This window comes from Echinops telfairi, unplaced genomic scaffold (genome assembly GCF_000313985.2).
Source record: "Echinops telfairi isolate 266 unplaced genomic scaffold, ASM31398v2 ScPeMD7_7401;HRSCAF=8416, whole genome shotgun sequence".
In the NCBI taxonomy this organism is placed as follows: domain Eukaryota; kingdom Metazoa; phylum Chordata; class Mammalia; order Afrosoricida; family Tenrecidae; genus Echinops; species Echinops telfairi.
Genome location: NW_022111301.1, coordinates 334,860 through 345,106, shown reverse-complemented (window position 1 = coordinate 345,106; position 10,247 = coordinate 334,860). Strand labels below are relative to the sequence as shown.

The 10,247-nt window shown below is 37.0% G+C and overlaps 1 pseudogene; it reads left to right on the top strand.

Moving 5' to 3' along the window:
* The first annotated feature begins 294 nt into the window (after positions 1-294).
* Positions 295-1,106, top strand: LOC101638492 (annotated as a pseudogene).
* Positions 1,107-10,247: the final 9,141 nt, after the last annotated feature.

Genomic DNA, 10,247 nt, shown 5'->3' with positions numbered 1-10,247 from the left:
TATATTCGCATTGAAGTAGTCAGTTATGAGTTCCTCAAATTGTTGAGTCCATTCAGTTAGTTTTAAATTCACTCACTCCTAATAAAAATGCACTGGTTAAATAGCTTTGAAACACTTATAAGGGATCAAGATATGCCTTTTATATGCTCAGTGGTACTCGTTTTCAAATGCATTTTGAAGTCTATAAAATTGCCTACCATAGAAATACTAAATGCACAAATAAAAATGTAGTATTAGACACTATGGATTTATGTGCTGTCTTTACTTTGTTGAAAATATACACCTATTTTTTAAATGAATTCATTTTACTCTACGAGTTTATTTTTAACTGGAGATAGAGTTGTTTCAAGAAACCAGAGTTTTCTTAGAACTCCAATTCAAAGGACACCTCATGAAATAATGAGAAGAGAAAGCAACAGATTATCTGCACCCTCTTATCTTGCCAGGAGTCTAGCAGATGTCCCTGGAGACTATGGCTCTTCTCAGTCTTTTTTAACAGAAGTTAATTTTGCTGTTCTCTTCCAAAGAATGCCACAGAACCATGGGAGGCATGCTTCAGGCATTGGGAGAGTTGCTGCTACATCTTTGGGAAATTTAGCTAGCCATGGTTCTGAAGATTTACCCCTTCCTCTTGGCTGGCCTGTGGATTGGACTATGAGAGGAAGAAAATATTACATAGATCATAACACAAATACAACTCACTGGAGCCACCCTCTTGGACATGAGGGACTTCCCCAGGATGGGAGTGAGTTGAGTCAACAGATTTGGAAACTATTATGTAGATCGTATGAATAAGAAGGCTCAATGCAGGCATCCCTGTGCTCCTAGTGTACCTCGGTATGATCAGCCTCCTCCTGAGACATACCAGTCACAGCAAATGGAGAGTACCTGCAAATCCACATCATACTGCGGAAATTCCTGACTGGCTTCAAGTTTACACTTGCACTTCTGTGAAATACAACTGCATTCTGAAGTGGGAACTCTTCCAGCTGGCTGACCTGGACACATACCAGGGAATGCTGAAGTTGCTCTTCATGAAAGAACTGGAACAGATTGTTAAAGCCTATGAAGCTTACAGACAGGTAATATTAATTAATAAATATTAAAAGAAGCTATCAAGATACAATATTTATAATACAAATTAATATTAATATTAAAAATGATAGAGGAGAAAACCATTAAATGCTATATAAGTCATCAGGATGTTGTAATTATTTGGCATTTGGATTAGTTAATCATGAAATTTCTTTCAGTGTTTAGAAGGAGGATACATATAAATACAAAGTGTTGTGACTTTCATTAGCTGTATAATCCATGTAAAAGGGAATTAAATAATGTTTTATTATTGTTACACTTACAGCAGTGGTACAATTCTACCACCAGGGTTTTTGCAGGGGTGATAAAAACCTACCAAACAGCTATCATCCAGTAAATTCCTACTCAAAACACCCCTACATAATGTTTCTGAGATTGGACATCTCTATGGGCACAGACAGCCTCATGTTTCTCTTGCTGAGAGACTGGTGAATTTGAACCACTGACTTGGCAGTCAGCAGTTCAGTGCACACCCAACAGGCCTCTTTATAATTCATAAACTCAGTCTCATTAAAAAGGAAAGAAACATTTCTATTACATTTGTAACTTAAGAAAAACAGATAAAATTTTATGAAATTAATTAATTTTAATGGAAATGTCATTGTTATTCTATCCTTTAATTTCATAATTATCCAATCTACTTTATCAGTGTCCATGAGGCATCACATAAATTGAATTGGAATATAAATGATGTTATCTTGGTATCAGGATACTATATTTTATCTTATGGTCATTAACTATGTATATACATGTTACCTTACGGCTGATTAAAAACTCTAATAAATCTGCCATACTGAAAAAGTCAATGTGAATTCATATTCCAAAGCTGCAATGTATAGGGTTTATCTGAAATTTTTTTATATAAAGCATTTGAAACATTTAACAGGACAAAAATGTAGTCTATTGAAATGTTTGTTTTTCTTGAATATTTTGGTAAATAGCCTTTAGATACACTTTTAGACATAAACTGCTTATCCTTATCTAGAAGTTTGCTATTTTTACTGAGCATTTTTTCAAGATATTTAGAAGTTTTTTTATGATAATTTATTCATATTTATCCATATTCTACACACTTGATTATTGAAATATGCCCATTTCTATTTTAAATCGCCCACCTCAACAGATACCATAAATGTTTTACTGCAATGTTCCTAGTTTATAATGATAACAACTGTCATTTTTCATATTACCCATCCAAGTCTTCCCATAGTTCAATGATAACTCGATTGTTGGACAGCTCTATGCTTGCAATTTCCACTACTGGTACAGCAACATTCTAAAGCAATCTGCTCACTGTTTGTAACTTTGTTTGATGGTCGATTCGTAAATTCAACTTGAAAAAAACGGTTCTGGGCGAGAGTGAGTCATGCGCCAAGTCTTACTGTCACACAAAGGGATGACCTGCAGCCTAAGGGCTGCTCTTGCTCAGACAACATAGAGTGCTGGTGGGTGTGTAAAAACATTTGTTAGTGTGTTTTTTGTGTGTGTACTTTATTTGCATAAAATATCATAACCGTGACTCCAAACAAAGTTAGTGGTACCAACAGTAAAGCTAAGAAGAAAAGTGTGAAATCACCATAAATAAAGAAATCGCTGTGAAATTTAAATCAGGCTTCCACTTGTCTGATTTGATAATACAACATTATTAAGTCAGTATTATCAATATTTCTGAAAAAAAATGTGATTAAAGCCGCTAATGTAATGAAATGTGTGAAATCTTTAACCATGAAACAAAGGACCCAGACCACCAAAGCAGCTGAAAAATTACTGGTACTTTGCATAAATCAGCAAAAACTCAATGGCTAATAGCGTATAGCTATCATATAGACAGTGACAAGCGTGAAGGCTAAAAGCCACCGCCGTGAATTTGTCAGTGTAGTTTTTGGACCTCAGAAACAATGATTTGGTTTTCCACTACTTCTTATGGGAAAAATATGTTCCATTCTAGAACTTTTGGGTGTTCAAACACAAATTTGGAATGAATGAATTCAACAACCAAAATATCACAGTATTTAAAGTAAAATTTAAATTCCTTATCTTCACCCAGAAGACTTTACATTATTCTGCTGGTTGACTGCATGTGTCAACTTGGCTAGCATATACAATTTAGTTATTTGATCAAACATTAATCTATATATTGCTAGAATGGTATTTTGTTGCATAGCATCTACAATCAAACGATTGTCCTTGGTTGAACTATATACTCAAAGAGTTGATGTTTTTAAAAGACAGACACTGAGGTTTCCTGGAGAGACTGTAATATGCCTCAAGTCTGAAATATTAACTCCTGTCTGATGTGCCTTCCAAAAATCTCGCGGTCCGGGTGTCAATTCTGACTCATAGCAAGCTGGTCCATGACCCACACTCATCAGCTTGATAAAAATGTCAAACTCCGTATTATCTCTGCGATCTCACTTTTGTCAGTGCATTCCTTTATTCAGTCTATTCCAGACACCCCTGGCTTGTAGTTAGTAAACTTGAATTAGGACTGCTTACCTTTTCCCATTACTCACGGTACCATCAATTTGATTCTGACTCATAAAGATCCTAAAGGACAGAGAAGACTGTAAATCTTTATGGCAACACAGAGCTTCATCTTTCTCTTGTGTAGAACCTAGTGGTTTGAACTGCTGGCCCAATGTGTCTTCTACTAAATCACTAAACCAAGGGTTTCAAATTTGTTTCATCCCCTTACTAAGTTCCTTCGTTACCTCATTCATGTATAACACAAATGCCAATAGTGGATAGCTTAGGACAGACATATATTTTCTTACAAATCGGCAGGCTGGAAGTCCAAATCAAGGTCTCAAGCTTGTTAATTCTTTTCTCATCCATAGTCCATGCCACGTTTTAGTTCCTTAGCATCCAATGGCTTGTACCTATTCTACTCTTTCCACAAACCAAAAGTGATTAGATTTGGATCAAACCTACATTGGTAATAACCTCAATAATTAATTTATTTTAGATCATTGTATTTCATCATGAAAGATGTTTTTGTAACCAAGGCCAACTGATTTAATCACCTGTAGCTATTGTTGCTTTGGGCAATTCTGCTGAACAAGGACCCTTCAAAATGTTGAAGAGCTAGACTTTTACTTTGAGGACTAAAGTACACCAGACCGAAGTCGTGGTATTTTCAATAGCTCACCTGCATTTGAAAGCTGAACATGAAATAAGGAAGACCAAAGAGGAATTTATGTATTTGAATTATGATGTTGGCAAGCGTACTGAAAAGTATTGTGAATTACCAAAAGAACAAACCAATCTGCTCTGAAGTGCAGTCAGAATACTTCTCAGAAGCAAGGATGTTGAAACTTTGCCTTAAGGACTTTGGACACGTAGTCATGAGAGAGCAGTCCCGGAGGAAGGACATTGTGCTTTAGAAAAAAAATCAGTGAAACAAAGGAAGAGTCAATGAGATGGATTGATGCAGTGGCTATAATAATAGGTCCTGACATGTTTTAATGAATGTTCTGTTTTATCCCTTTGATTTCTAATATCCATTTCAATGGCTACACCAAACTTATGACAAAATTCATAATTAGGGGTTATAAGGCAGTTGGCAAACTGTAATGCCAGTGAGAAATGCTCAGGGTTGTTTATCAGGATATGCTACAAAATTCAAGACTAACAATAAATAGCCAAAAGGTGTACCATTTTGCAATAAGCCTCAGTGTAACGTTTTCAGCTTAAACTTCTTTCAAGGGTCAGCAAACCCTGCTTGCTCCCTGAATTAAATGCCCAGAGCCACCTCACTCCAGTAAGCATCTCAGCTCCACTTCCATGGGTCAGCAAACCCAACTTCCTGATTAAGTTCCCACAGCATTTCCTTTTGAAATCCATACTCCTGCAAAAAAGCATTCAGCTTTACTTGCTCCAAGACTTGGGAAACCCAGGGGAGGCACTCCTTTCCTGGCATTTGATGTTAATAAGATCCCTCCTCCTGTTTCCTAGAGTGTTCATTTAATACGCAGCAGGATGGCACTCTGGGGAATCCTGTTTGTAATTACTCAAAGGTGAATCACTCGAGTATCTTCTCCAACCTTCTTACCAGACCTGTACAGAGAAAGGTCATTTGGTGGGAGTTAGAGACTTTGGCTAGAAGAACCACATTGAATAATTCGCTGTTCCTGCAGGTTCAACAATTGGGAGGTTTATTAATGAAGCTAATGAACAGAACTGAACAGTGGCAGGTTCTTTTGTGCGTATGGTTTTCATGAGTCAGAATTGACCTGATGCTAATCATGACAGCCATTAAACTGCTGTTCCACCAAACAAGTGCGAACTGCAGGTCTGCCACAATGATCAATAAAACTGTCATATCAATTTTCTCAAGATTTTAGAACTCCATTTTTACCTCAAATCTGCCAGTTCAAATGTGTTATGGTTTATGAGTGTACTTCTTAAAAATCATGATAGAAGAATAAAAGATTTTTTTAATCATACCAAGAATCTTCCTTGAGAATGAGGCTTATTTCAGTATTCTTAAATTATATATGTATACTGTACATGTGTGCTTCATTATAATATATGCATTATATATAGAATATAATATTTCTAAGGAAATACAGGATGTAAGATTTTAGAGGGAATTATTTTTGAAAGCAAACGTTCTCAACGAGACACTACCTTTGACGTCAGCGGATTAGACCCCATGCGTGAGTGGCTCTTGTTTCTGTGCCTTAAAAAAAACAACAACTTTATTAACTATGTGGATCTTGATTCTCCTGATTCCTTGTTAATCTGTTTTCTATCATGAAACAAGTACGATGCATGTTTTCAAATTCCTGATACTTTGTTTATTTTCCACTTACTGGAGAAGGATGATTCACTCCAGTTTTTTCATAATCTTAGCCATTCAAAATTCATATTTTCCTACATGCTATTGATTACTTTTTTGATTTCCGTTATTTCTGCCCCTCTAGATAGTGATTCTCACCCAGGAGAAAAAGAAAATTCTCTAAGCTATCAATGAATTGTTTACTTATTGGGGGCACTTCCTCCAAAAAACTAATAGTAATTCATAAGTGTTTATGACAAAGTCTCTGTTCTCTTTTGTTCCCACTTTTTTCTAATTGCAAACATACTTCTCTGGAAATAGGATATTTACTCCTTAATAGGCTTTTTGCTCCTGCTGTTTCTTCTTTAGCTAAAGTCATAATCCCACATTTGTGACATTATAATCATCTCAACAGTCACTAATTGTTCTGAAAGGCTGCATTAGATGAAGATATACAGCAGGGAGTCCTTACACTACCGAAAAACAAAGAGGCCATTTTCAACTGCAAACATAGCTTTGTATGAGGAAAGAGACAATTTTCATATAGAGGTTGATTACCTGCAATTGTTTCTTGCTTTGTTGTTGTCTAATTTTTAAAATGTGGCCATGATCTTAACTTACTTACTTTTTAGTGCCAACTCTTCATAATAGATGTTTAAATAATTTGGTTTTATCTTGGATAAGAATAATTTCTGTGGTTTTATCTTGAATAAAAATGCAAATATTGTGCATTTCTTTTATGTTTATGCTGACACAAAGACACATTTACAATTATTTCTCAAAGATAATCAGTTGAAGTGATTTTGTGTGGGGATATTGAGATGGGACTTAAGGAATAAATTTGTGGAAATAACAGACTTTCAAATTAAAACTATGTTTGAAGAAAACCATTTATAAAGTGGTGCATTCCTCCAAGGAGCCGTCTCCCCATTCTGTTATAGCTACCTAAATTTAGTATAATTTATTATAAAAACAAATATGACTCCAGAAAAGTAAAGGATGAGATAGATTTAAATTAATATTACTTTAAAATGGCATTTGTGTATTTTACTTCAATATGCTTCTCAGAAATCCGCATAGACTCCCTCTCTGGACATTCTTGTCTCCTTCCTGAAACCCACATCCATGAGAGTATTTTCTATCTATTTCCTTCCCTTCCATCTGTATGATTTTTCGGGGCTAAAAAATATCTCCTTCTTCATCAGCTGTTTTATTTCGTATATATAATAATGCTTACTGTCCAGAAATGCCTATGCAATTATGTTTGTGACTGTTGTCTAATTTAAGTGATTCAAAAGGAATTTGTGTAGCCATCATTTTATTTTCTTGTGGACATTTCTCTTGGAAGTATAGCATTTTCTCTCATACATTAATTTCTTTATTTAATATATATATATAATTTCTGATAAATAGATGATTGTGTTAGCCCTGGTAGACTACAGAAACAAAATTATAAACACACAAATATGTGTAAGAAAGAGCTTTATACACAAGAGCAATTGAATATTGAGAAAATATCCCAGCCCAGTCCAGGTCAAGTCCATAAAACCTATATTTGGCCTGATGTCCGTTACCAATCTATAAATTCCTTTTCAGTGTCACGAAGCACATGCAGTGATACCAAATGCAGGAAGATCACAGGCCAGTGGGTGGAAATCCTTGTGGGTCCAGTGGCAGTGAAAGCATCTCAGCTGGCAGCGGTCTCCACATGGGTCCTTCAGCTTCTGGGCTCTACCTTCGCTCCATGTATCTTCTCAACAGGAATGTCTCCCAGGGAGTGAGCATGTGTCCTGCCTCCAATGAGCTATTTAAATGAGGTCATCTAGCTCTGACCTGATTGACAGGCTGAACTCCACCCCTTCACTCTTAAATCTCAAATTGACAACAGATTATGTAACTACCACATACCACCCCTTGTCAATTTGGCACTTTCACACAACTCTTTAGCCATATATAATTTTCAAACAAACAATAATACAATCAAATCTGTACCTAATAAGATAAAACTAAAATGCATACAATTCAATATGTGCCAACCTTATCTAAACATAATATTCTATATGTGAACAAAACAAATATAACCTATACTTAAGTGAAGAATTTTCATTCCAACTGGAACCTCATGAAGTTCGCATCCATACAGAAAGTCAAATCAGGACAGGCCATCCTAAAGTCAGCAGCTATATGTACCGGTTCACAGGCTCAAACATCTCTTCATCTGATTGGGTTCTGGTCAACTCATTGTGGGCTGCCTCATTTAGCCTCACCAGGGTTCCCATTGGCTACCTTGCCTTTAGACCAGGGACTCTATCACAAATTCTCAACAACACTAGCCCCCATAAGGCTATGTCATGACCTTCAGACCAGTCAACCCACTCTCATGTTCTTCTCCAGTTCCTGTATACCAAGTCCATGGGTGTCAGTGGCCAGACTCAACCCGTCTCTTTATTGCTGCATTTCTCTCACTTCCACTCAACAAGTGCATCCAGGTGATCACCTAGCAAGAATTTCAGCTTGCCCACAGGCTCCCTTTAACATTTCAGTACTGGAGCAGAGAGTTTATTCAGGGTTCCAGATTTTTTCCAGCTTCTGACAAAAATCCAAGGAGTTCCTTCTCCCCCTACCCCCTTAGCTGTCAACAGTCCCCTTGGCAAGTCTCTTCACCTTCGAATGTCCTGAGCTCTTAAGACACTGGGTGGGGCTTATCTTTTCAGAGCTTTCTTTGCAGGTGTGTCCTAAACCCATTTAATGTAAATTGTAGTGGCTCAAGGAAAGTGGGTTTCCAAGCTCTCTATTTTCACACTTCTCAATAATCATTTTTACCTATCATTATATCAATAACAGTAGGTGGAAGAAGTCAGTATAAACAAAGTAGAATCAGATACTAATCTCAATTTTTAAAACAGTCAAGTTCAATCCTTAGCTATTTTATCTTAATCCTTATTAAACTATTCTATTGATACAAAATATGTGAGCAGGCCTCTGACAGCATCAGAGCCAGGCTTTCTGTTAGACATATTGACCCTCTGTCAGTCATTTTCTCTAAGCATCTCTGAGAAGTTCAAGGGGGAGATTTTGTCCACTAAGCTAAAAATAGTCCTTAATCACTTTCATTTTTATCATCACAAACAGGAATAGCCAAAGACAACAACCAAACAAAATACTCAAAACTTTGACTTCTCATATTCTTTCCAGAAGACAACCCAGTAAACTGCATGGTTATATCTGACCTCTGGCTAGCTAAAGAGGAAAAACGACCATAAGGCAGTAGTCAAACAATCCACTGTCCATCTTTATGATTTGTTTCTCTAGTACCCCACTCCCAAGGTACCATAATGTGTTAGTCTGGGTAGACTCCAGAAACAAATATAAGTGCACAAGAAACAGCTTTATATACAAGAGCAATTGAATATTGAGAAAATATCCCAGCCCAGTCCAGATCAAATCTATAAATCTGATATTAGCCCATATGTCTGCTACCAGTGAATAAATTCCTCTTCAGACTCATGAAGCACATGCAGTGATGCCAAATGCAGGAAGATCACAGGCCAGTGAGTGGAAAGTCATGTGGATCCAGAGGCAGTGAAAGCATCTCAGCACTGGCAGGGGTCTCCACGTAGCTATTTCAATTCCTGGCCCCTTGCATAGCTCCATGTGTCTTCTCAACAGGAATGTCTCATAGGGAGTGAGCATGTGTCCTGCCTCAAGCAAGCTATTTATCTCCTTAGCACCTCCAAATGAGGTCATCCAGCTGCAACCTGATTGACAGGCTGAATTCCACCCCTTCACTCTTAAGTCCCAAACGGACAACAGATTATGTAACTACCACATTGATGAACACAAAATATTACGGTAGTAATGAATTTTGTAATGCATTTCTAAAATAAGGGATGAAGAATGTCACCTATTCCGATTGTATTGCTGTTGTGCTCCATCAGTTTGGTTCCAACTCATAGTGAGCCTACAGGACAGAGCTCAAATGGCCCACAGGGTTTCCTCCACGCTACTTTTTAATGGAGTAGAGCACATTTCCACAGAGCCAATGGTAGATTTGAATCGTCAACTTGTCGTTACCTAGAACTTAACTGTCAGCACCACCAAGGATCCTTCTCTTAAACATTAGAGAATCTTTTTATTTTCAATGATTGCCTACATTTTCCTTCATTGAAATATTTACCTATTCAGTAAAATAATTATTAAATCATATTTACATTTGGAATTCTACCTTATCAATCCGGCTGGACTGGAGGATGTACACTGGTACAGATAGGAACTGGAAACACAGGGAATCCAGGACAGATGAACCCCTCAGGACCAGTGGTGAGAGTGGTGATACCAGGAGGGTGGAGGGAGGTTGGGGTGGAAAGGGGGA